This window comes from Rhinopithecus bieti, unplaced genomic scaffold (assembly GCF_001698545.2).
Source record: "Rhinopithecus bieti isolate Rb0 unplaced genomic scaffold, ASM169854v2 scaffold_13374, whole genome shotgun sequence".
Taxonomy (NCBI): Eukaryota; Metazoa; Chordata; class Mammalia; order Primates; family Cercopithecidae; genus Rhinopithecus; species Rhinopithecus bieti.
This window is the reverse complement of record NW_016807445.1, coordinates 194,806-219,022: the sequence shown is the minus strand read 5'-3', so window position 1 is coordinate 219,022 and position 24,217 is coordinate 194,806. Positions and strand designations below refer to the sequence as shown.

General features: G+C 32.6%; 1 long non-coding RNA gene across 1 annotated transcript in view; it reads right to left on the bottom strand.

The window, feature by feature from the left end:
• LOC108535762 (uncharacterized) overlaps positions 1–21,589 on the bottom strand; it is a 103,722-nt gene extending 82,133 nt beyond the window's left edge. Inside the window, exon 1 of the long non-coding RNA XR_001887321.1 lies at positions 21,544–21,589. This is a non-coding gene — a long non-coding RNA (uncharacterized LOC108535762). The remainder of the gene's footprint in view (positions 1–21,543) is intronic.
• Positions 21,590–24,217: the final 2,628 nt, after the last annotated feature.

Below are 24,217 nucleotides of genomic sequence, written 5' to 3'. Positions count from 1 at the left end.
GTGCTTCTCTTCCTCTTAGTCTATTGTGTTTGATATTAAAATTGCCACAATCTTCTCATGGTTAGTATTTACATGATATATTATTTTGTATCTATTTGTTTTTAAACTGCCTGGTTGGGCGGGGTGGCTAATGCCCGTACTTTCAGCACTTTGGGAGGCTGAAATAGGAGGAGGATAGCTTGAGGCCAGGAGTTCAAGGCTAACGTGAGCTATAATCATACCACTGGACTCTGAACTCCAGCCTGGGTGACAGAACGGGACACTGTCTCAAGATAAAAAACAAAACACAGAAAAGAAAGAGTCTATTTATTTATTTATTGAGATGGAGTCTTGCTCTGTTACCCAGGCTGGAGTGCAATGGTGCAATCTCGGCTCACTGCAACCTCCCCCTCGCAGGTTCAAGCAATTCTCCTGCCTCAGCCTCCCAAGTAGCTGGGGTTACAGGTATGTGCCACCACACCTGGCTAATTTTTGTATTTTTAGTAAAGACGGAGTTCGAGACCATGCTGGTCTCGAATTCCTGACCACGTGATCCACCCACCTCGGCCTCCAAAAGTGCTGGGATTACAGGCCTGAGCCACCACACTCGGCCAAAAGTGTCTTATTTTTAAAGACTGGTTTTTTTGTGTGTGTGTGTGTTTTTTTTTTTGTGTGTGTGTGTGTGTGTGTGTAAACTGGATGTAGTTTTTGCAGGATTAATTGCAATCTGATTCATATAATTGTTTTCAGATCATTTATATTTAATCCAATTTTGGCAATATGTAAGTTCACATATTTTTGTTTGTTTTAAGTTTGTCATATATGTTTTTTCTTCCTCCATGTTTCCATTTCTGCCTCCTTTAGATGGATTGAGTATATTTTTAGTTCCCTATTTTCCATCCTTATATTATTATTTTAGTTATGCCTTTTTGTGTCTTTACGTGTATTTGTGTGTATATTGTAGTAGTTATTACAGATATATTAGTATGGATATTTTATTTATAGCATTGACATATTCTATTATTTCTTGAAGAATTAGGAATTTTAAAATAGTAAATTTTTAACTACTATTCCACTATTTTTTGCTTTTATTGTCAAATATTTTCTTGATAAACCCTTATACTCCACAATACATTATTTCCATTCTGTATTTAAGTAGTCACTAGTCTTTTAAATAAATATATAAGCTATACACACATGAATATGTATATGTGTGTGTGCATCTGTGTATTTGTAGTATGTGTGTGTATTAAAAAAATTTTTAAAGGTCAAATTTAGGTACAAATTTACTTACATTTGTACCCCTTCATGTATTTCTCATCCCTTTGCTCCCAAATGGAGTTTCTTTCTTATTTTATTTTCTTAAGCCTAGAAGTTTTATTTTAGCATTTTCATTTTAAAGGTCCGCTGGAGACAAATTCTTTCAGACTTTTAAAATGTCTTTATTTCACTATTTTTTTTTGGCGGGGGGGGGGAACTATTTTGCTGACTATCAAAGAATTGTCTTTCTATTAAGCATTTTAAATATATTATTCCATTTTATTCTAGTCTTTATTCTTTCTAATGTGAGATCAAACACCGCCCCCCACCCTTTTTTTTCTGACTGATTTCAAGACCTTTTCTTCACTGTCAGCTTTCACCAATCTATGATTTTTTCTAGATACCCCTTTCTCCTTCTCCTTTCTGCTGGATAATTGCCAAGTTTTTGCAACTGTGGTTTGATGTCTTCCATCAGTTTTGGGAAATTATTGGGAATTATATCTTCAAATACTGATTTTGGCTTTATTCTCTTTCTCTTCTCCTCAGATATCAAATACGCATATATCATATGTTAGGCCATTTGCTGTTGTTCCACAAATCTCAATCTTTTTGTTTGCTGGTTTGTTTTGTTTTACTCTTTATTGCATCAATATTTTTTATTGATCTGTCTTTATGTTCATTAATTTGTTCCTTCACTGGATCTGCTTGTTAATAAACCTATCACAAGAAACCTCCATTTGTATTTTAATTCGAGCACTAAGGTTTATCTCTTTTGAAACTTGCTTTCTTTCTAATGTGATTTCTGGTCAGTCCATGTGCCATGTTGTACATGTTTTATTAAACCCCTTAACCTTTTCAATAGCTGCTGCAGCTCTTATTTCAGTAATAATAATTGCAATATCTAAGCCACATCTTGTTTTATTAACTAATTTGATCTGGAAAATGAGTCTCATTGTTTTGCTTCTATACGTGTCTCACGATTTATAATTGAACATCAGATATTATGTATAAAGGAATATTGGAGAAAGAAAAAGTGATATTTTTTCCAGAAGAGGGTCACGTCCTTTTTGTTGTCAGGCCACTAATGTCAATGTAGTCTGTAGATGAGTTGGGTTTTCACTGTGTTGTTACTCTAGTTAGATGCAGTTAATTACAGGCTTCAAATAATTTAACTGTTAAACTAGAAACTGTCTTTTAACAACGTTTGAGAACTAAGTGTCTACAGGTTTGCCCCTTTCTCCTGCCCCGCTTTTAACCTTTATAGATCCTATTTACCGGTACCTCTGGAAGGTTTCACTCTGCTCTTATCCTGGTCACAACAAGTCAGTTCTTGAAGGTTATTCTCCTTTATTTTTCCACCACACCCTCACGTTTCAGCAACCTTTTGTAAATTGTGCCTTGAGCTGGGAGTGAAGTTTCTCTCAGCAGTTTGCCTTCAGTCCCAGCCACAGGCTGATTCTGCTTCATGCTCATTGTAAGATGCTGCATCTGTCTTCTCTGACGCCCTTCCTCAGGTTACATGGTTGCTGTCCCAAGCTCAGCGATAGACCCAGAGGGTTTCTTTATTTTTTGACACCTCTCTCACACTTTGGAGTTTTCTTGCCCTCCCCTGGCTATGAGAGGTCACTATTTCATGACATTCTTGACGGTCCAAAGGGCTTCTCTCAGTTCCCCTGACCCGATCTTGTGAGCACTCAAGAAAAGGCTTAGAAAGAATTGATGGGTGGGTATTGACTCTCTTTGTGTCTGGATTCCTAGGTATTATTAACTATTATGCCAACTCACAAAATTTCGAAAATGTTCTATCTTTCTTCCTTCGGCTATAGCAGCTTTCTTTTCTCCTGCTATTGTGCCAAGGACAAAAGCAGCCGGAGGGCTCTTTTCTTCCATGGGTACCTCATCATTTTGGAATGTTTCGTTCTCTGATAGGCTTAAAAGCATGATTTTTGTAGGTAATATGACTTTTCTTTTTCTTAAGCCAGAGCAAAGTTGTCTTGCGACTTTCTATACTAGAAATGAAAGCAGTGGAAGTCCTGGTCCATGATCTCAGAATGCACTCTGACAAACTGACCTCATTACCTAGTTATTTCTCATTATTTCCAATTCCTTGTGTATTTAAAAATAGTCTAAGAGCTACTAGCAGCTTAAGCTAGGCAATGGCAGAATATAGTATTACAGGTTATGACATTCATTTGTAACATTTCCAAACTAGAACAGTTACACAGTCATATTCTCCATGTACCATAGCCTTTTAATACTTAGCTTAGATTAAACTCAGTAATTTAACTATTGTTGGAAACAATCTCTTTCTGGCTTAATTTATTTCCTGGATTCATATTTGCATCATGCTGTGTTGAAGTGATATGTATATGTGATTCTTCCTTGCATCAGATTATAAACCCATTAAAATTAAGGATTATTTTATTTACCTTTATATACTGATCGCATATCATGGGAACTGGCATCGATGATTAAATATAATTATAATATACTCTAGTTGGCAAACATTGATACACTTGTACATCATTATGTCCAATATTTTTTCTGATATATACAGATATGTAAATTTTTTAAAGATATTTTTACATGGACTGGAAAATTCACTATTCAGAGGAACCATAATGAGAAGGACTTTACTGCTTGAAGAATCTATTTATACAATGAAAATACATTCCATTGATAAACACAATTTGTGCTCAAACTTTACACACAAAGATTTTTTTTTTTTTTTTTTTGAGATGGAGTCTTGCTATGTCACCCAGGCTGGAATGCAGTGGCAGGATCTCAGCTCACTGCAACCTCTGCCTGCTTGGTTCAAGCAATTCTCCTGCCTCAGCCTCCCAAGTAGCTGAGATTACAGGCTTGCGCCACCACACCCTGCTAATTTTTGTATTTTTAGTTGAGACGGGGTTTCATAATGTAGGCCAGGATGGTCTCAATCCCCGGACGTCTTGATTTGCCTGCCTCAACCTCCCAAAGTGTTGGAGTTACAGGTGTGAGCCACTGTGCCAGGCCAAGATTTTTTTGAAAACAATTGTTTATATACATAATAGCATTTTAAGAAATCATTTAAATCTGTTTTGTTTTTAGTTTGTTGTTTACAGAAATAAATTGCATACAATTTTAAATACCCTAATATTAAAAAAAGCAAAGCTGTAGCTGTGGTTACTAGCTAAAAGTGTCAGATCTTTTTCTCTTAAACTCTCAGGATCTCTACAGCCTGTCTCTTTTTGTCTCTGTCTGTCTCTCTCTCTATATATACACATACATATTTATATACATATACACACACACACACACACATATATTTCTTCCCAAAGGCAGACTGCTTTCAAGTATATTAAAAGTCAGATTAAAGAAGGAGAAGGAAAATACTTTTCTCTGAAAGAGAGATAGTAGGTACCTGCCAGGAAAAATAGAGAATTGAATTGGAAAAAAAAAAAAAAAAATGTCATCTTCTATTGCTACAAAATGTTTTGCTGAAAAGAGAGGAGCTCATCATAATTTGCATTTGTAATACTCTGTGTGAAGGCTATTGTGGTTTTGGATTGCAGGAGAGGTCCAGGTGAGACTGGAGGAAACCCATTCAGTGTATTTTCATCCCAGGAAGCATCTTTTATGTTTCTCCTCCTAAATATCAGAACAGAACTAAGAAAAACTTCTAAATGGCTCCATGAGAGAAAAAGGGACTACAAAAGCCCACCCACTGCACCCTCCATGAGCTGCAGCCTCTGTGGAATGGTGCTGAAATTCATTTCAACAATATTACATGCTTAAAAAATTAAAAAGTAGTGATTCCAGTAAGAACATCTTTGCTTTCTTCCCAACATAAATTTCAGAGAAACCACCCTTACCTCTCTGTTATCCCTGAACCCAAATGTATAATCCAAATGTGTCCTATTTACCATACATCCAATTAACTATCTCTTGAGATGCATATAAAAAATAACTCCATGGAATCAAAGGAGACAAAAATCATCATTCTGTTCTATCTTCTGAGATATTTTTTTAATTGGAAATGTCAGAGGCGCGTGAACCAGAGCAACTCCATCTTAAATAGGAGCTGGGTAAAATGAGGCTGAAACCTACTGGGCTGCATTTCTAGACGGTTAAGGCATTCTAAGTCACAGGATGAGATAAGCGGTCAGCACAAAATACAGGTGATAAAAACCTCGCTGATAGAACAGGTTGCGGTAAAGAAGTCGGCTAAAACCTTCCAAAACCAAGATGGCCACGAGAGTGACCTCTGGTCGTCCTCACTGCTACACTCCCATCAGTGCCTGACAGTTTACAAGTGCCATGGCAATGTCAGGAAGTTACCCTATGTGATCTAAAAAGGGGAGGCATGAATAATACACCCCTTGTTTAGCATATCATCAAGCCCTTGAGGCTGTTCTATCTATGGAGTAGCCTTTCTTTTATTCTTTTACTTTCTAATAAGCTTGTTTTCACTTTACAGTATGGACTAGCCCTGAATTCTTTCTTGAGCGAGATTCAAGAATCCTCCCTGCAGTCTGGATCAGGAACCTTTTCCTATAACTGAAATACATGGCTACCTCTTTTATCCCACCACTGTACTCGGTTTTGATATTTACTCAGCCCTTAGTATACTTTATTGAAATGATTTGTTTATATATGCTTCTTTTGCTCACCTTTGAGCTTCTTCATTTCTAGAATGGTGTCTTGTTCTTGTTTGAGTGTATGCCATATGTATCAGGCAACGTGTGGGTACTGGAGAAAGAGTTGTGGTTTTGGATTGCAGGAGAGGTCCAGGTGAGACTGCAGGAAACCCATTCAGTCTATTTTCATCCCAGGAAGCATCTTTATATCTGTCTCCTCCTAAATATCAGAAAAGAACTAAGAAAAACTTCTAAATGGTGAAAGGAACCTGGCCTCAAGGAATTTAATCCTGGGGAGATAACAGGATATAATTATGTCATTTGCCAAAGAATCCTGAGCATTTCTATATGTTGATTGAATTATCTAAAAAATACCTTTGAGTTGATTTTTTTCCCTTTATAAATTTATATGAAGGATTGATTTGCAAATATTGATGGGAAAAAAACCCTTAAAGTAATAGGCACAGAGCATATATAAATTTTAAACTCTTTACTAGAGCTTTCAAATCTGACCTACTTTTATGCAGGTTTAATTTATAGGTGCCATATAATTTTTTCAATTTGTAAATGTGATTCCAATAACATTATACCTTTTTATTTCAAACATATGTGTGTGTGTATATATATATATTTTATATCAGAATTTACTTCAAATCTCATTTCTCAAATCTTTAAAGTATTTTCAGATAGTCTCCCAAAATGTCTTTTTAACGGTGGGTATAACAAGTAATATGGGAAGTATTGCCATGATTTTATGTCACCTCAGAAATGCTTTCTATCAGCTCTCAATTCTGAATAACACAAAATATTAGTTTTTTTCACAGGAAGAGGTATAGGCATGTCACTGACATAGGGGAGCATAGTTTTATGCAGAAGTTCTAAGACTTGTGGACAAACTTTTGACTTTTTTTTAAGCATCTACATGTCTTAAATTATTTGAAATTAATTAATTTGTATAACAAACAAAACATGAACTTTCCTGTTATCTTAAATGCAAAGGATATGGGCTTTATTTAGATAAACGATATATACATATGTGAGTTATATATGAGTTAACTATTACAGAAATACTAAATTTGGTGGGGGGAAATCATCCAAATATTAAAAGAATCATTTTCAATGCCATTATCTAATTATATGTATTTAAGGCACTTTGGAGATTAGAGAATGAGTCCCAGATCTAGCAATATATTACTAAAGAGTATTCATGTGTCACTTATGACACATTTAAAACAGTACTATTGCTTTACCTGAGTACCTGAACCCATCCAATGTGCGACATTTGGTTACTTAATTTCCGCTGTTTTGGATATTCCTTTGCTTTCCCTTATGAGCCAAATTTAATATGATATTGCTTATAAGGCCATCATGTCAAGATCTATTACTCTGGCATTGCAATCAATTTATTATATGAGTGCTTATTCTCATCTACACTGAAATTTGTTTTAAAACAACTTTTCAAATAATATAAGGTTGATAATATTAACTCTCTGTGTCCAGCCATTCCACAGACATAAAGCAACAGCATGGATGAACATGGAGGATATTATGCTGGTTGGAATAAGCCAGTGATAGATGGGCCAACACTGTAAAATGACACTTATATGAGGTATATAAAATATAGAAGCAGAAAATAGAATGGAGATTGCCAGGTGCTGGGGAGAGGGAAAACAGGGAGTTGTTGTTTATTGGATATAAAATTTCAGTTCTACAAGATGAAAAGTTCTAGAGATCTGTTGTACAACCAAGTGCCTTTAGTTAATAATATGCTACTATTTATTTACAAATTGGTTAGGACGGTAGAACTCATGTTAAGTGTTCTTTCCACCAAAAAACAAACAAAACAAAATCACATGCATGCACACACATCCAAAACAAAACAAAACGCACATAGAGACAGGAAACTTTGGAAGTAATGGAAATGTTTATTACTTAATAGTGATGATGGTATCACCATCAAATGCATATGTCCAAACTCATAAAATTATATACACTAATATACAGTTTTATGATATATCGATTATACCACAATAAAGCTGTTAAAATCACTTGCATATTTGAGATCTCTTTAATAATTTGCTAGAGACCCCACAGATCAGTAGTATACCCTATTGACTTATTTAAGATGTTTTACTACAACATATATCTTTAAAGCTAGCAGACACCATAGATACACTGCAGCCTATAAATGTAGAAGAGAGACCACCAGTTAGATACTACACACAAATGAAATCAACTAAAATGTGTATGAATGCTTTAAAATTGATTTAAAATATATACATGACTAGCTTTTCATGATTTTGAAGCAACTGACATTGGTTGCTTTAGACAATGCTTGTAACACTTGATATCTTTACAGTCTTTCTTTAAAAAATTTTTTTTGGAAACATCATAGAATGTAGTTAAGGTGTTACTTATTATGCAGTATGTAATTTAAGTGTTAATTATTATAATGTTTTAAGTCTTAGATTTATTTAATAATTGTCTAATATAAACCTTAACTATAAATAAAATAAATAAAGAGAAAAAATCTGCTTTACCAAGTGATTCCAAGTAACAAATTATCAATGTAACACAAAATAATTCAACTTATCTTCATGGAATGGACTTTGAGCACTTAAAAAATCAATCTAACATGTATAAGTAAATTTTATTAATTCTATTGGTATTTTATCCCTACTTTTGTTATAATTAGATTACTTATTAGATAATCTAATGGAAGAAGCTAATAAATAAGTAGGAATATCATCTAACTGGTTGGCACATATGTAAAATGAAGTTTAAAAAACTGTAAAATGATAAAGCATGAATTTGGAGTCAATAGTGTTAGAATTCTGATTTCTAGAAAAGATTTGTGGAGAAAGTAAAACTAACATATAATGTTCCAAGCACAATACTTAGTAAAATGTGTACTAAATAAATTATAAACATTTCCATATTACTAATGATAACAAAAAATACTATATTCAGAAGCATCTTAAAACTCAGTCTCTGTGGGTTGCAATAAATTTCCAACAAAGTATTATTCGAAATAATATAAATAAATTTAACTCTCAGAATCAAAATTACTAGCTCACCAGAGCCCAAGAAACTGAAAAGCATGAGTCAACGTAATTACTTGTTAATAATATAATTACTTGTTAATAACATAATTACATATTGGAGAAATAATCAATTTATTAAGTTAAATTAAAGAAAATACACAATTATTTTTTTTTAAAATGCAAGCTTGACTCTAGTTAGACTTTTGTTTCTAATTATTTAAAANCTCAATTCTGAATAACACAAAATATTAGTTTTTTTCACAGGAAGAGGTATAGGCATGTCACTGACATAGGGGAGCATAGTTTTATGCAGAAGTTCTAAGACTTGTGGACAAACTTTTTGACTTTTTTTTAAGCATCTACATGTCTTAAATTATTTGAAATTAATTAATTTGTATAACAAACAAAACATGAACTTTCCTGTTATCTTAAATGCAAAGGATATGGGCTTTATTTAGATAAACGATATATACATATGTGAGTTATATATGAGTTAACTATTACAGAAATACTAAATTTGGTGGGGGGAAATCATCCAAATATTAAAAGAATCATTTTCAATGCCATTATCTAATTATATGTATTTAAGGCACTTTGGAGATTAGAGAATGAGTCCCAGATCTAGCAATATATTACTAAAGAGTATTCATGTGTCACTTATGACACATTTAAAACAGTACTATTGCTTTACCTGAGTACCTGAACCCATCCAATGTGCGACATTTGGTTACTTAATTTCCGCTGTTTTTGGATATTCCTTTGCTTTCCCTTATGAGCCAAATTTAATATGATATTGCTTATAAGGCCATCATGTCAAGATCTATTACTCTGGCATTGCAATCAATTTATTATATGAGTGCTTATTCTCATCTACACTGAAATTTGTTTTTAAAACAACTTTTCAAATAATATAAGGTTGATAATATTAACTCTCTGTGTCCAGCCATTCCACAGACATAAAGCAACAGCATGGATGAACATGGAGGATATTATGCTGGTTGGAATAAGCCAGTGATAGATGGGCCAACACTGTAAAATGACACTTATATGAGGTATATAAAATATAGAAGCAGAAAATAGAATGGAGATTGCCAGGTGCTGGGGAGAGGGAAAACAGGGAGTTGTTGTTTATTGGATATAAAATTTCAGTTCTACAAGATGAAAAAGTTCTAGAGATCTGTTGTACAACCAAGTGCCTTTAGTTAATAATATGCTACTATTTATTTACAAATTGGTTAGGACGGTAGAACTCATGTTAAGTGTTCTTTCCACCAAAAAACAAACAAAACAAAATCACATGCATGCACACACATCCAAAAACAAAACAAAAACGCACATAGAGACAGGAAACTTTGGAAGTAATGGAAATGTTTATTACTTAATAGTGATGATGGTATCACCATCAAATGCATATGTCCAAACTCATAAAATTATATACACTAATATACAGTTTTTATGATATATCGATTATACCACAATAAAGCTGTTAAAAATCACTTGCATATTTGAGATCTCTTTAATAATTTGCTAGAGACCCCACAGATCAGTAGTATACCCTATTGACTTATTTAAGATGTTTTTACTACAACATATATCTTTAAAGCTAGCAGACACCATAGATACACTGCAGCCTATAAATGTAGAAGAGAGACCACCAGTTAGATACTACACACAAATGAAATCAACTAAAATGTGTATGAATGCTTTAAAATTGATTTAAAATATATACATGACTAGCTTTTCATGATTTTGAAGCAACTGACATTGGTTGCTTTAGACAATGCTTGTAACACTTGATATCTTTACAGTCTTTCTTTAAAAAATTTTTTTTGGAAACATCATAGAATGTAGTTAAGGTGTTACTTATTATGCAGTATGTAATTTAAGTGTTAATTATTATAATGTTTTAAGTCTTAGATTTATTTAATAATTGTCTAATATAAACCTTAACTATAAATAAAATAAATAAAGAGAAAAAATCTGCTTTACCAAGTGATTCCAAGTAACAAATTATCAATGTAACACAAAATAATTCAACTTATCTTCATGGAATGGACTTTGAGCACTTAAAAAATCAATCTAACATGTATAAGTAAATTTTATTAATTCTATTGGTATTTTATCCCTACTTTTGTTATAATTAGATTACTTATTAGATAATCTAATGGAAGAAGCTAATAAATAAGTAGGAATATCATCTAACTGGTTGGCACATATGTAAAAATGAAGTTTAAAAAACTGTAAAAATGATAAAGCATGAATTTGGAGTCAATAGTGTTAGAATTCTGATTTCTAGAAAAGATTTGTGGAGAAAGTAAAACTAACATATAATGTTCCAAGCACAATACTTAGTAAAATGTGTACTAAATAAATTATAAACATTTCCATATTACTAATGATAACAAAAAATACTATATTCAGAAGCATCTTAAAACTCAGTCTCTGTGGGTTGCAATAAATTTCCAACAAAGTATTATTCGAAATAATATAAATAAATTTAACTCTCAGAATCAAAATTACTAGCTCACCAGAGCCCAAGAAACTGAAAAGCATGAGTCAACGTAATTACTTGTTAATAATATAATTACTTGTTAATAACATAATTACATATTGGAGAAATAATCAATTTATTAAGTTAAATTAAAGAAAAATACACAATTATTTTTTTTTAAAAATGCAAGCTTGACTCTAGTTAGACTTTTGTTTCTAATTATTTAAAAAAGTGATTTTTAAAAATATGTCTTCTTACAACCTATCTGTTCATTGTTGTAGCACAGATTCCTGAACACAACCTCAAATCTATTAAATCAGAATTTCTAAATGGTGGGCCCTTGGAATATAAATGTTTTACTAGCTTTCAAGAAGAATCTTAGATATACTAAAATTAGAAATCATTAGCTCTATTTTCTGTCCATACATACATTTTATAAATATGTAATATTCATATATAATAAAATAATACATTTCATTTTGTTTTATTTATTTAACTCTATCCCAGCCAATAATAATAATAATAATAATAATAATAATAATTGGCAGGGATCAAATAAGGAAAAACATCTGCCAAATACACAACAGTCAAGAACTTACATGCATATGAATGTTTATTTCAGGATCCCAGACACTTGCTTGTGTACTGTGCTTCATTGACTGGGGTGTTAGAAAACGTAAACCCAAAAGTCTGTATATACTCATGGGAACAGTATATATTTCTGTTATTAAATTTATTTATTTACCTTTCTACTGGATTTGATTACAAGTTCCAGCTTCTAATGTTGTTTTGTGTTCTTACTTGCTTATTACTTTGTTCATTCTCCTTCCTATCCTCAGGATGCCTGGAGATTTGATTTTATATTTTCTTATGTTTATTAATATTATGTAGAGCAAATTAATTCCATTTATGCTTCCCACCACTTGAGTTCTATCTTTGATTATTAAGTCATGATTTAACTTGTACAGCTATGCAAAACAACCAAACACACACAAAAATAAGGGCAAGACACAGACTTTCCTCATATACCAAAAAGAAGGAATTGGCAGTAATTAACCTTGACTTTGAGTGACTTTAAGATTTTAGTTATTCTTTTACTTCTCCAGTTTCAATATGAAAAGTGCTATGGGGATTTTTAGTTGTCCACTTATAGACTTATGCTTCTGGAAAGCAGAACTAGCTGTAGTCCAATCTGGCTTTAATTTTTTGTAAACCACTGTCTACACACACACACGCGCACACACACACACACACACACAGAGAGAGAGAGAGAGAGAGAGAGAGAGAGAGAGAGAGAGAGATCTGAATTGAGTGAAAGTTAAGAAAATTCAATGTAATCTAATGAACAAACCATAGGATATTTGCAATTACATCATTTTCTTTTATTTTCTGATTTTCATGTTCCTCAATGGACAGATGTAACAATACCTGCCTTATATAATAAGTACTTATATAATAAAATTAGCAGAATTTCTGGAATATGTCAAGAAATAAATGTAATGTAGCTAGTTTATTTCAAAATTTTAGAACTAAAAGGGATCTTAAACCTTATCAGACATAAACTTGTCATTTTATATATAAAGAAACAGGCCAAGAGAGGTGCATTTGTTTGATAAAGAACGTTTAAAAATAAATGAAGGGGAAGAGTGTTCAGGATAGTCCATAGTGCACTGTGCGAATGCAATCAACTAGGATGCCTATATTGTGATATGGCACCATTGCAAATATCACTTCTAAGGTGAATGCATGGCTGAAATTGATCCATCTTAACAACTACTGACATCTAAATTAATTTGACCACTTTGTCTTTGAAACTAAAATAATCTGTTTCTAGTGAGATAATTCAGTTTCGGTGGTTTGAAAAGGAAGAGTTAGCTACAGTTTAATAGAGAGACAATTCAGGAAAAGGCAGCCTTCAGTCAAATTCTGCAGAGTTGAGGGAATAATAGGAGAATGGTCATATATAGCCAAAGACAAAATATTTTGCTTTCTTAAACAGTCTTACATACTCAGTCTTTGATACTCAGGATATAATTTTGACTTAAAAATGTTATCATCATACAATAAATTGATTGTTGTCTGTTCAGCAAAATTTTAGTCAATCGAAAGCATTCTTTAACTCTTCTACTTGTTTTGTCCTTCTGGAATCACCAAGAATTTTTTTTAAGCACCTGCTGTGTATCTGACAATTTAAGGCACTTACAATTTAAACAGGAGGCATCTAAGAAACAACTGAAAATCAATACAAGAAACTAAAGGAGAAGACAAGGTAACATGAAATCAGATGGTAGATTGATCGGTGCAATTTCAAGATCTATAGGCCTCCAGGAAAGGAAGATCACAGTAACTGAGGATTTCAGAAACTGCTCATGGAGAGGAAGAAATAAAGTTCCTTGTAAAAGGAAGTGCAGGATTTAAGTTGATTTATGTGAGGGAGTATAGCTTTTCAGGAAAAGATACTATAAAGTAAATACAGAAAAATAAACAGAAATAAATGTATTGCTTCTTTAGGAATTGTTTTTAAGTATGCTTGTATCCAATTCCTTTTCCTGTTCTTCACTTATTGATTAATTAAATACTATTTTTCACTGGGTCTTTATTTTTTCTCTGTTTTATTGGGGGGCTGTTGGTAAGCATAGGGATGATTATGTGTAAAACATGTTATAGTTATTCTATCACAGTTAAATAAATGTGCAAATTATTTTAAAATAAAGTTATTTCTACACACACACACAACTATCCAAAAAAATCTCGAATAAAAAATTGCAAGATAACTAAAGAAGTTAAAATAATTAGCTATTTCATCCAGGATTAAGGCCTTTTTTAAGGATGGTGTTTTCTTACATTATAGCCATATATGCACCTAGATACATATATAATAGAGAATGAAGGAGGGAATGGAGGGAAATGCACAGATTCGAAGAGAGGGAAGATAACTCAGTGTAGAAATCCTGTTGTTTGGATATTTTGACCATATTTAAAAAAAATAACATTTGCTTTTTATTTTAATACAATACATGTTTATTTTTGAATTTTGTAACCTACAGGTAATTAAAGAAAATAATCTCTATCAACATGCTGAAACCAACATGGTGAAATTAGCTGGGAGTGGTGGCGGGCGCCTGTAATTCCAGCTACTTGGGAAGCTGAGGCAGGAGAATCGCTTGAACCTGGGAGGCGGAGGTTTCAGTGAGCTGAGACAGTGCCATTGCGTTCTAGTTCGAGCGACAAGAATGAAACTCCGTCTCAAAACAAAACCAAAAACAAAAATAATCTCTGTCCCTCTATTCAAGAACAATCGTTACAAATGCTACACTATTACTTTTTTCAGTTTTGTGTAATTATGTTTGTTTTCTCTTTAAGATTAATTGGAATCTTACTGCATATGTAATTAAGTATATTCTTTTCATTTATTCACATATAAGACTGCTTTACTTTGTTATAAAATCTTGAAAAGCATAACTTGAAATATCTCATCATCTATTATCATTACCATCTTCATCATTCTAATGATTTCAATACGAGACAGGAAAAATATATAATGTATGAGAAATGATGTGATAAAGCCTATCTGACCCCTCTAAAACATACACATATGCATATTTGTGCTAAATTTTAGAATAATAGCATGTTCTTACTGCCTCCCTCATCAAAACCAGGAATGCTTGTTAGTGATCTTAATTTTTGTTCTTTACATTATTATGAAATATACAATATTCTCTTGAAACATGTTGTGATGCCAAAACATGAAGAATTGCTCAAGAAAACAAAACCAAAACAAAACAAAGAAACAAGCACACAAACACAAGCATAAGATTAAGTCAAAGGGACACTGGAACCAGTGGTGAAAGAGTTTCCAATGGCCTAAGATGGAAATATTTGAGCAAGACAATACATAATATAGTACTGAATAATAACCAATAGTTTAAAATAAATATTCGTGAGTCCATATTGATATAAATAAATGTTTATAGAAATAAGTTAATGCTGGAAAAGAGACAAATGCTCCAACAAAGATGTATTCAAAATAATTTATGTAGACAATCTGGTCTCAGTGGGGGCCACATAACTCTCCCCCTTTAAGTATGGACTACTTATAGTGACTTACTTCTAATGAGCACAGTATGGAAAGAAGAAAACAAAAGTGACTTTTCAGTGGACAAAACTGACAAACATTACCTCTGCCAATGATCCAGGTTAACACCAACGGTTATGTCATGGAAATAGTATGTATCCTTGCAATGATCAAACATATTTTCATGAAACTGCTTAACCAAAGCAAGCAAAGAAACAAACCCAAAATATTCAATATTCTTTAAAAGACAAGACTCAGAGACTTAAAATATAACAAATAAAGTCACCAGCATCTTTTAAAATATAACTCCTCATATGAAAAGACATGAAAATCCCATTCCTCTCAGGAGAAAAATCAATCAATAGAAATAGAACCAAAAAATGAGAGATGATGAATTTAGCAGACAAGGACTTCAAAAGATGTGTTATGAATATGTGCAAGAATTTAAATGAAAACACGTGGATGATATAAAAGGGGAAATCAACAAAATATATAGAGATGAAAAATACCATATTTAAAGTGAAAATATGATTGGATCAATTTAACAGCTTTTTGGGAAATGTAGAATAAAAGATTAGTAAAACGACTGTAGCAATAGAAACTACCCAAAATAAACTACAGAGGTTGTTTCCATTATGATGGAATAATTGTTATTATATTTGCCCTTTTTGCCTAAACAACTATTAAAATGGGGCACAAGTCAATACAGAATGATAATCCCTGAGAAAAGAGTGAGTCCTAAAATAGCACTGCACTACTTTCCTGGAAGTGCTTTTGAACGATGGCAGAGAGAGTGGAACCCAAGTACACTAAAGGAATATCAGGGATATGGAGATGAATACCAGATGTTTAGCTGATAAAACATGTAAAACATATTATTAGAAAGAAGGGACCTAGGTCAACAAAGATTTTGCCTGTCCCCTGTATGGAATTAATATGCTGTGTTTCCTTTTGCTTATTTGCAGTGAATGATGGTATATATAATTCCTTCAACTAAAAGTAACACATGAGTTTCAATGCTAAACTCTTAATCAAAAATGGAAGAACTTATTCTTTTTGCCAGGAATGTAAATTATTAATCTTATAAAATATTTTTAAATTAAATATTCAAATAAAATGTTAAACAACAGTACATATGCTACACCAGTGCTTCAAATTCTTGTACATTAACATTTTATAGAATTTGACAAAGTCTACCTTACCAAAATAAAAACGATACTAATTCATTATCTCCTTTAATTTTTTTTTTCTCTCTCTTTCTCTCTTTTTTATAATTGACAGGGTTATGCTCTGTTGTGCAGGTCGGAGTGCAGTGGTGTCACCATAGCTCACTGCAACCTCGAACTCCTGGGTTCAAGTGATCTTCCTGTCTTGGCCTCTCAAAGTATTGGGATTACAGATGTGAGCCACTGCACCTGGTTAATTCGCCATTTATATCTAACAATTTTTAACTCATCATTTATTGTCTATTATTTATTCTTTAATCTGTCAAGACACACAGAAAGTACACAATACATATTAATAAAATGGTATTAAATATATGAAAGAATTGCATTAGCAATATAGTTCTGAGTAAAAGTGCAATACTGAAAATATCTCAGAAGATATGCCATAATTATCTTATATATTTTCTACACATAAATCTACTAGTTTTTCATTTCATACATTCTTCTTATCACAAAATTGGCATAAATATGCAATTGATATTGGCTAAAACTATAAAGAGTAATGTTCATTAATAGAAGAATAAAATGTTAACATATTTTTACTGATGGTAAAAGTGAATTAAAGTGAACTGAGGAATTTTATGCTTTCTGGAAAGAACACAAAATAAAATCAAATAATGAATGAGTGAACATGATAAAAAGCAATTCTGTGTAAAATTGACACAAAAACAAGCATTCTAGACAAATTCAGAGCTAAAAGTGTGGGCATAGGACCTTTTGACCTGGTAGATACAATAGCAACAAATATTAAATTGGCAACGGCAAAGCACATAGTCAATAATATTTCAGTGATCAAATAATGAATGATGAGTAAAATCATTGTTGAACATTTTATTCAAAATTTTCTCATCTTAATGAAAAAGTGTAATGTCAGTAAATCAGGACAATTTCAATAAAAGAAAATATTAATGTGCTATAAAATACCAAAATAATTTAGTTCTATGAGGATTTTAGTAAAATACATACAACTTAATCTTCCCACAAACAAGGTTTCAAGTAATTTTAATAAAAATGATAAAAAATAAAACATAAAAGGATAATAGAAATGTATACAGAGGGAGTCAGTCAGAGGCATAACAAATTAATCAAATATTATCAGTGCTTAGAGTACATGCCAATATTAAGTCTATTATTATCATTATATAAATTACATAATCTTTGTTTCTAATTATGACACAACTGAATGAGGAAAACATCTTCCATATTTCAAATAATTTTAATAAAATGATGCAGAAGCTGTTGTAATTGGCAATATTAACATTTATGTGATGATGCCAACAGTGTTTAAAATTCTGTAGGTTCAGTATTATAGAAATTAACTATCACATAATTTTATATCAAATTTTGGATAGTTGAGCTTTTTTGTTGTTTAGAGCTAGAGTAGAAGACATTTTAATATTAGTCCCCTCATATTTTCCATTTTTACGTGCAATTTAACGTTTAACATTTAACGTGCAATTTAATGTTAATGTTAAAATTTAACATTTAACGTGCAATTATGGTTGTATCATTTGGAAAAAAAAAATCTCTATATGCTACATTGTTCACTCCCCCACTCTTTAATGGTTCTGTTCAAACAGCACCTTTCAGAAAGAGCATCCCTGAAATAATAAATAATATTATTTCTTCAACAATGTCTTTATTCTCCCCTTTCTCCCCCAGTTCTTATAACCACTTGACTTCATATATTTATTTGCCTAGGTGTTTATTGTCTTTCTTTCCCAATAAAATGCAAACTTCTTAAGTTTAAGGACTATTTTACTCTTAGGTCCATGTATATTACATAATAGGTACTCAGATAATATTTCATGAATTGATGGATTAATCCATCTGAAGTTCTGTCTTTACATGATCAAACTCCACTTGCAAATAACAAGTTTGTCAGAAAGCCAGGAAGTTGCTGCTGGCATCGGCTTCTGTACCATGCTTCTTTGACAGTGATTAGATTCCTGAAATAAACATTGACTTAGAAATATTCTTTGTGTCAGAAAATGAAAAAAAAAAAGATAATTTTTAACTAGTGCAAAAGGATAACATATTTTCACAGAGTAAAAAATAAATTGGTGTTTAAAATAGAATTTTAGCATTCTCTTTGATATTGCTTTGTCATTTGTAATGGACAATTTAAACTCTTTTATATATATATTATGGTTTATCTATAACATGTTAATGAAATGCAAGAATGTTATGACTGCAATAAGTGGAAAAATAGTAAAGTTCCATTTACAGAACAAAAGGTGTTTGATGTGATGTCAAAGGCTCTTTAAATATATAATTCATCCCATCTGTTAGTCTCACCACATAGCCAGCTGTGAGGTTTATAAGTTAAAAAAAAAAAAAAGAGGAAAGAACGAAAGCTTGGCAATTCCTAGCTCTGTTTTGATTAGCATAAACTTCTGCTTTCTTGTCAGGAAATCCCTCTCTGTAGATTAAAATATCTTGCAAGTTGCCATTTCCTCTTCTCTTCTGATGTTTTATGATTAAGCAATGAAAAAAATATAAGCAAGATACCACATTTTGGCTGAACAAAATTTTCTATGCAATGTCCAATAGTGCACATTGCCACAGTTTATTAGATGGTGGCACACCTTAAATATAAAGATGTCATCAATTCCAAATTTCAAACTGTGCTGAAAAGTGAAATTCCGAGGGAGAACATATACAGGAGATTTGTGCCAGAACTACTTCCCAACAGCAACATCAAAAAGAAATGAAAAAATAATTTTTCTAATTGGAAATATGTGGGGAATATAAGGTAGGAAGAATTTAATTAATAGATTTGGAGTAAGGCCAGAACTTCAGGGTTAATGCCTTTGGTTTTTCAAGGAGTGCCGTGGGATCTTGAATGCCTATGGTGGTCAGTAGAACTGGCAAGTTTTACCCTGGATTAATCATAAAACAGCTTTAAAAATTTATTTAGGGATAACGTTTTATGCAAAGTATGTCATGTGTGATTTTCATGGGGTTTTTTTTTTGGCAAATGATATACTTCAGCACAATATGACAATTTTGAGGGTCTTTCTTAGGAGAAATTATCGGCATCCAATAAAGCTATTTCAAAATATTAAATATGTTAACATTTACAAACCACAGCAAGTGAAATTTCTTAATGTATTTTTAAATAAGTACATTCATTTTAATACTTCTGATTCGTGCGCGTGTGTGTGTGTGTGTGCGTGTGTGTATGTTTTCCCCTTCATTTTTTTAAACTTTTATTTTAAGTTCAGGGGTAAAAGTGCAGGTTCGTTACATAGGTAAACTTGTGTCATGGGGGGTTGTTGTACAGATTATTTCATCACCCAAGTATTAAGCCTAGTATCAATTCGTTATTTTTCCTGACCCTACCCCTCCTCCCACCCACCACTCTCCAATAGTCCCCAGTGTGTGTTATTCCCCACTGTGTATCCATGTGTTTTTATCATTTGGCTCCCACTTAGTGAGAACACATGATATTTGGTTTTCTGTTCCTTTGCTGGTTTGCTAAAGATAATGGTCTCCAGCTCCATCCATGTTCCTGAAAAGAACATGATATCCTTCTTTTTTATGGCTGCCTAGTATTCTACCATATATGTGTACTACATTTTCTTTTTCTAGTCTATCGCTGATGGACATTGAGGTTGATTTCTGTATTTGCTTTTGTGAATAGTGCTGCAACGAACTTATGCACACGTGTCTATATAATACAACAATTTATATTCCTTTGGTTATATATCTAGTAATGGGATTGCTGCGTCAAATGGTATTTATGTTTTTAGCTCTTTGAGGAATTGCCACACTGTCTTCCACAATAGTTGAACTAATTTACACTCCCACTAATTCACAATCCAAGCTGATTCCTAACAAAGCTATGGCAGAATGTAGTTAACTACCAACTCTCCACCATGCACAGTAATAGAATTCATTCATATTTAATATAAAGCTTGTAAAGTAATTGAACACCTATAGGAACCATAATAATTGGTGGCCTTGTATCTCATGAAAGATGGTCCATTTTGTTTCTAGAAGAAAAGTTGCTTGAGTTATAAGAATTCTGCGATCATCTGACAACTGCTGTGACAAACCCTTGCCTCAAAAAAACCGTGAAGTCTAGTTCCAGATGTAATTTCCCATAAAACAACAACAATGTTCAAAACACAAGAGGTAAAAACAAGCAACATTTTTTTGTTTTCTTTTTGAGACAAGTTCTCTATTGCCCAGACTGGAGTGCAGTGGTGCCATCACAGCTCACTGCAGCCTCCATCTCCCAGGCTCATGCTGCTAATTTTTATTTTTAATTTTAATTCCTTTTTTTTTTGTAGAAACGAGGTCTCATTATGTTACCAGGCTGATCTCAAACTCCTGGGCTCAAGTGATCCTCCTGCCTCTTCCTCCCAAAGTGCTGGGACTACAGGCATGTACCACTGCCTCTGGCACATAAAGTTCTTAATTTTTGTAAACAAAAGCCACGTAAAATACAATAACTTATATTTGAAAATGTGATTGAATTATTTTTTACATTGATCATAGTGCTTTGACAATAAGCTTAAGAATCTTGATGATTTATTTACCAACACTTTTAAGATAAAGATAGCATAGACTTATGTAAGTGTGTTCAGGCTGCCATAAGAAAAGCTACCAACTGGGGGACTTAAACAACCAAAATTTATTTTCTCACAGTTCTGAAGACTAGAAGCCCAAGATCAAGATGTCAGCAAGTTTGTTTTCTAATGAAGCTTCTGCTTGGCTTATTGATGGTTCCATTTTTTTTGCTGTGTCTTCATGTGGCTTTTCCTCTGTTCATCCTAAGTGTCTGTTCCTCCAAGGACACTAGCCTTATTTCACCCATATGACCTTATTTAAGTTTACCTACCTTCCTAAAGGCCCTGTCTTCAAATACAGCCATGTTTCAGGACAGGACTTCCACATATGAATGTTGCATAACATTCCACCCTATACTCCCCTAAAATGTCCATAACATTCTACGTTCTGCTCCCCTAAAATTTATGTCCTTCTCACATGCAAAAGACATCGATCTCAACAACAAATAATTGCTCTCTAGAGAGCAAAAAAATCAAACTCACAAGAGTCCATACTATACATTCTAATTATCTATAATTCTAGGCAAGACGAATCTAATCTAATCAGAAAGCAGGTCAGTGGTTATTGGGTCCAGGTGTATATACAGGGAAAATGATGAGAAAGTATCACAAGAAATGTTGTCATTGTTATGGAAGCATTCTGTGTTTTAATTTTGGTACTGATTACATAAACATACACATTTGCCAAAACTCATCAATATGGGCATTTAAAATGGGTGCACTTTATTGTTTAAATTGCACCTCACTGACCAACGTGGAGAAACCAGTCTCTACTAAAAATACAAAATTAGCCAGGCGTAGTGTCGCATAATTGCTCTCTAGAGAGCAAAAAAATCAAACTCACAAGAGTCCATACTATACATTCTAATTATCTATAATTATAGATAATTTAACTTTACCTACCTTCCTAAAGGCCCTGTCTTCAAATACAGCCATGTTTCAGGACAGGACTTCCACATATGAATGTTGCATAACATTCCACCCTATACTACCCTAAAATGTCCATAACATTCTACGTTCCCTAGCTACTACGTTCCCTAGCTACAGTGACCCTAGCTACTCAGGAGGCTGAGGTAGGAGAATCACTTGAACCCAGGAGGCAGAGGTTGCAGTGAACCGATATTGCGCCACTGCACTCCAGTCTGGGCAGCAACAGCAAGACTCCAACTTAAAAAATAAATAAATACATAAATAAATAAGTATAGTTTCTTTTAAACTAGAATTTTTTTTTTCTTTTTGGTTTACTGCCTTTGAGTGACAGAGTTCATTGTTAGATAAAGTTTAGGCCTTCTTAGAATACAACCTCATAAAAGATATATTCATATAATTGGTTTTGAAAATAGTTCATGGTTTTTTTATTCTGTGAGATACACTACAGACTGTTCAACCAATTACATGATATGCAAATTTGGAATTAAGGTATGTTTTAGAAATACAAAGATTTCTTACTTCACAAAAGGGAGAACACATTTAGAAATAAAATGTTTCACTAACACAATTGCTAATTTATTTTTATGTATGAATATTTAGCAGAATTAATTTCTGCTTTCAAAACATTAAAACATGTAAAACATATAAATGTTCACTTTTATTCATCTTCTTTAATTTATAACATGAAAAACAGATTTTATAGTCCCCATCAATTTTCTGGAAAAAAATGATTGATTGATAAAGGGGATATGTTCCAAATGATAAACATACTGTAAATCTTTCACAATTTTATTATCATCATCTAAAAGCTATCTGGATAGTCAATGAGATTTTCCTTTCTGATTATCATTTGTCTAACAAATCACCTCAATACGTAGTAGAGCAAAACAATGGCAATATTTATTTTTGCTTACCAATCTTTAATTGGAGTAGGTATTGGTGGGGACTTCTCTGCTTGGCACGAACTGGGGTGGCATAAAGGTTGAAAGTGAGATTCATGTGAAGGTTTTATCACTCATATTGAGTAGTCAACGCATGCTGTCAGGTGAGATCAACTAACATCGTCACTTCTTAACTTTCTCAAAGTATAGTGACTGGGTTTAAAAGTGGAGTATCTTGAGAGAGAGGAAGACAGAGAGAGAGAGAGAGAAGACGGAAATGAAAACCTCTGAAACCACTTTGGAAAACTATCGGCAGAATTTACTATCAACATATATCTACGCTATGACCCAGAAATTCTAGTAACAGGGTAAATCCAATACTGAAATATAATTATACCAGAACATATATACAATAATTCTAATAGTAACAGTGATTTCAAATAAGGAAAAATAAACACTGGAAACAACGCAAATATTCATCAACAGTAGAATGGAAGTATAGCTACTCAGTGTAATACTATACAAATTATTGCCCGTACAATAACGTGGATGGATTCACAAGCGTTTTTTCTGAGTGGATGCTTGCAAATAAAGTCAGACTCAAAAGTACCATAACGTATAATATAACTTGTATAAAACTGAAATCTCTAGAGAATAAAGTCTGTGGAGATAGAAGTCAAAATTGGTGTTACCTTGGGAGGAGGTTATTGCCCTGTGGAGGCATTAGAGGGAGCTGGTTTTATTTCTTGTTTGGGTGCCAGTTATACTGGCAATTTCATTTGACAAAAATGCATTAATCTGCAAACTTATTGTTTGTATGCTTTTTTGTGTAAATATTATACGTTAATAAAAAGTATACTGAAAATACATGCAGAGATCAATATTCATGTAATTTATATATTCCTTATTTATATGATGCTTTGAAATTATTTTAAATGGATGCCTGTCTGCAGTTAAAATATGATTTTCTTTTCTATATTTTTTAAACTAAAAAAGGAATATAAAATTTTAAGGAGCCAATTTTATGTAAGAGCTGTTATATAAAATTCAGTCAGGAAAATGATTGCCTGTTAACAAGGAAACAGCTCAGGAAGAGTGCAAACCTAGTCTTTGAAGTCACCAACTTCAGAAACCT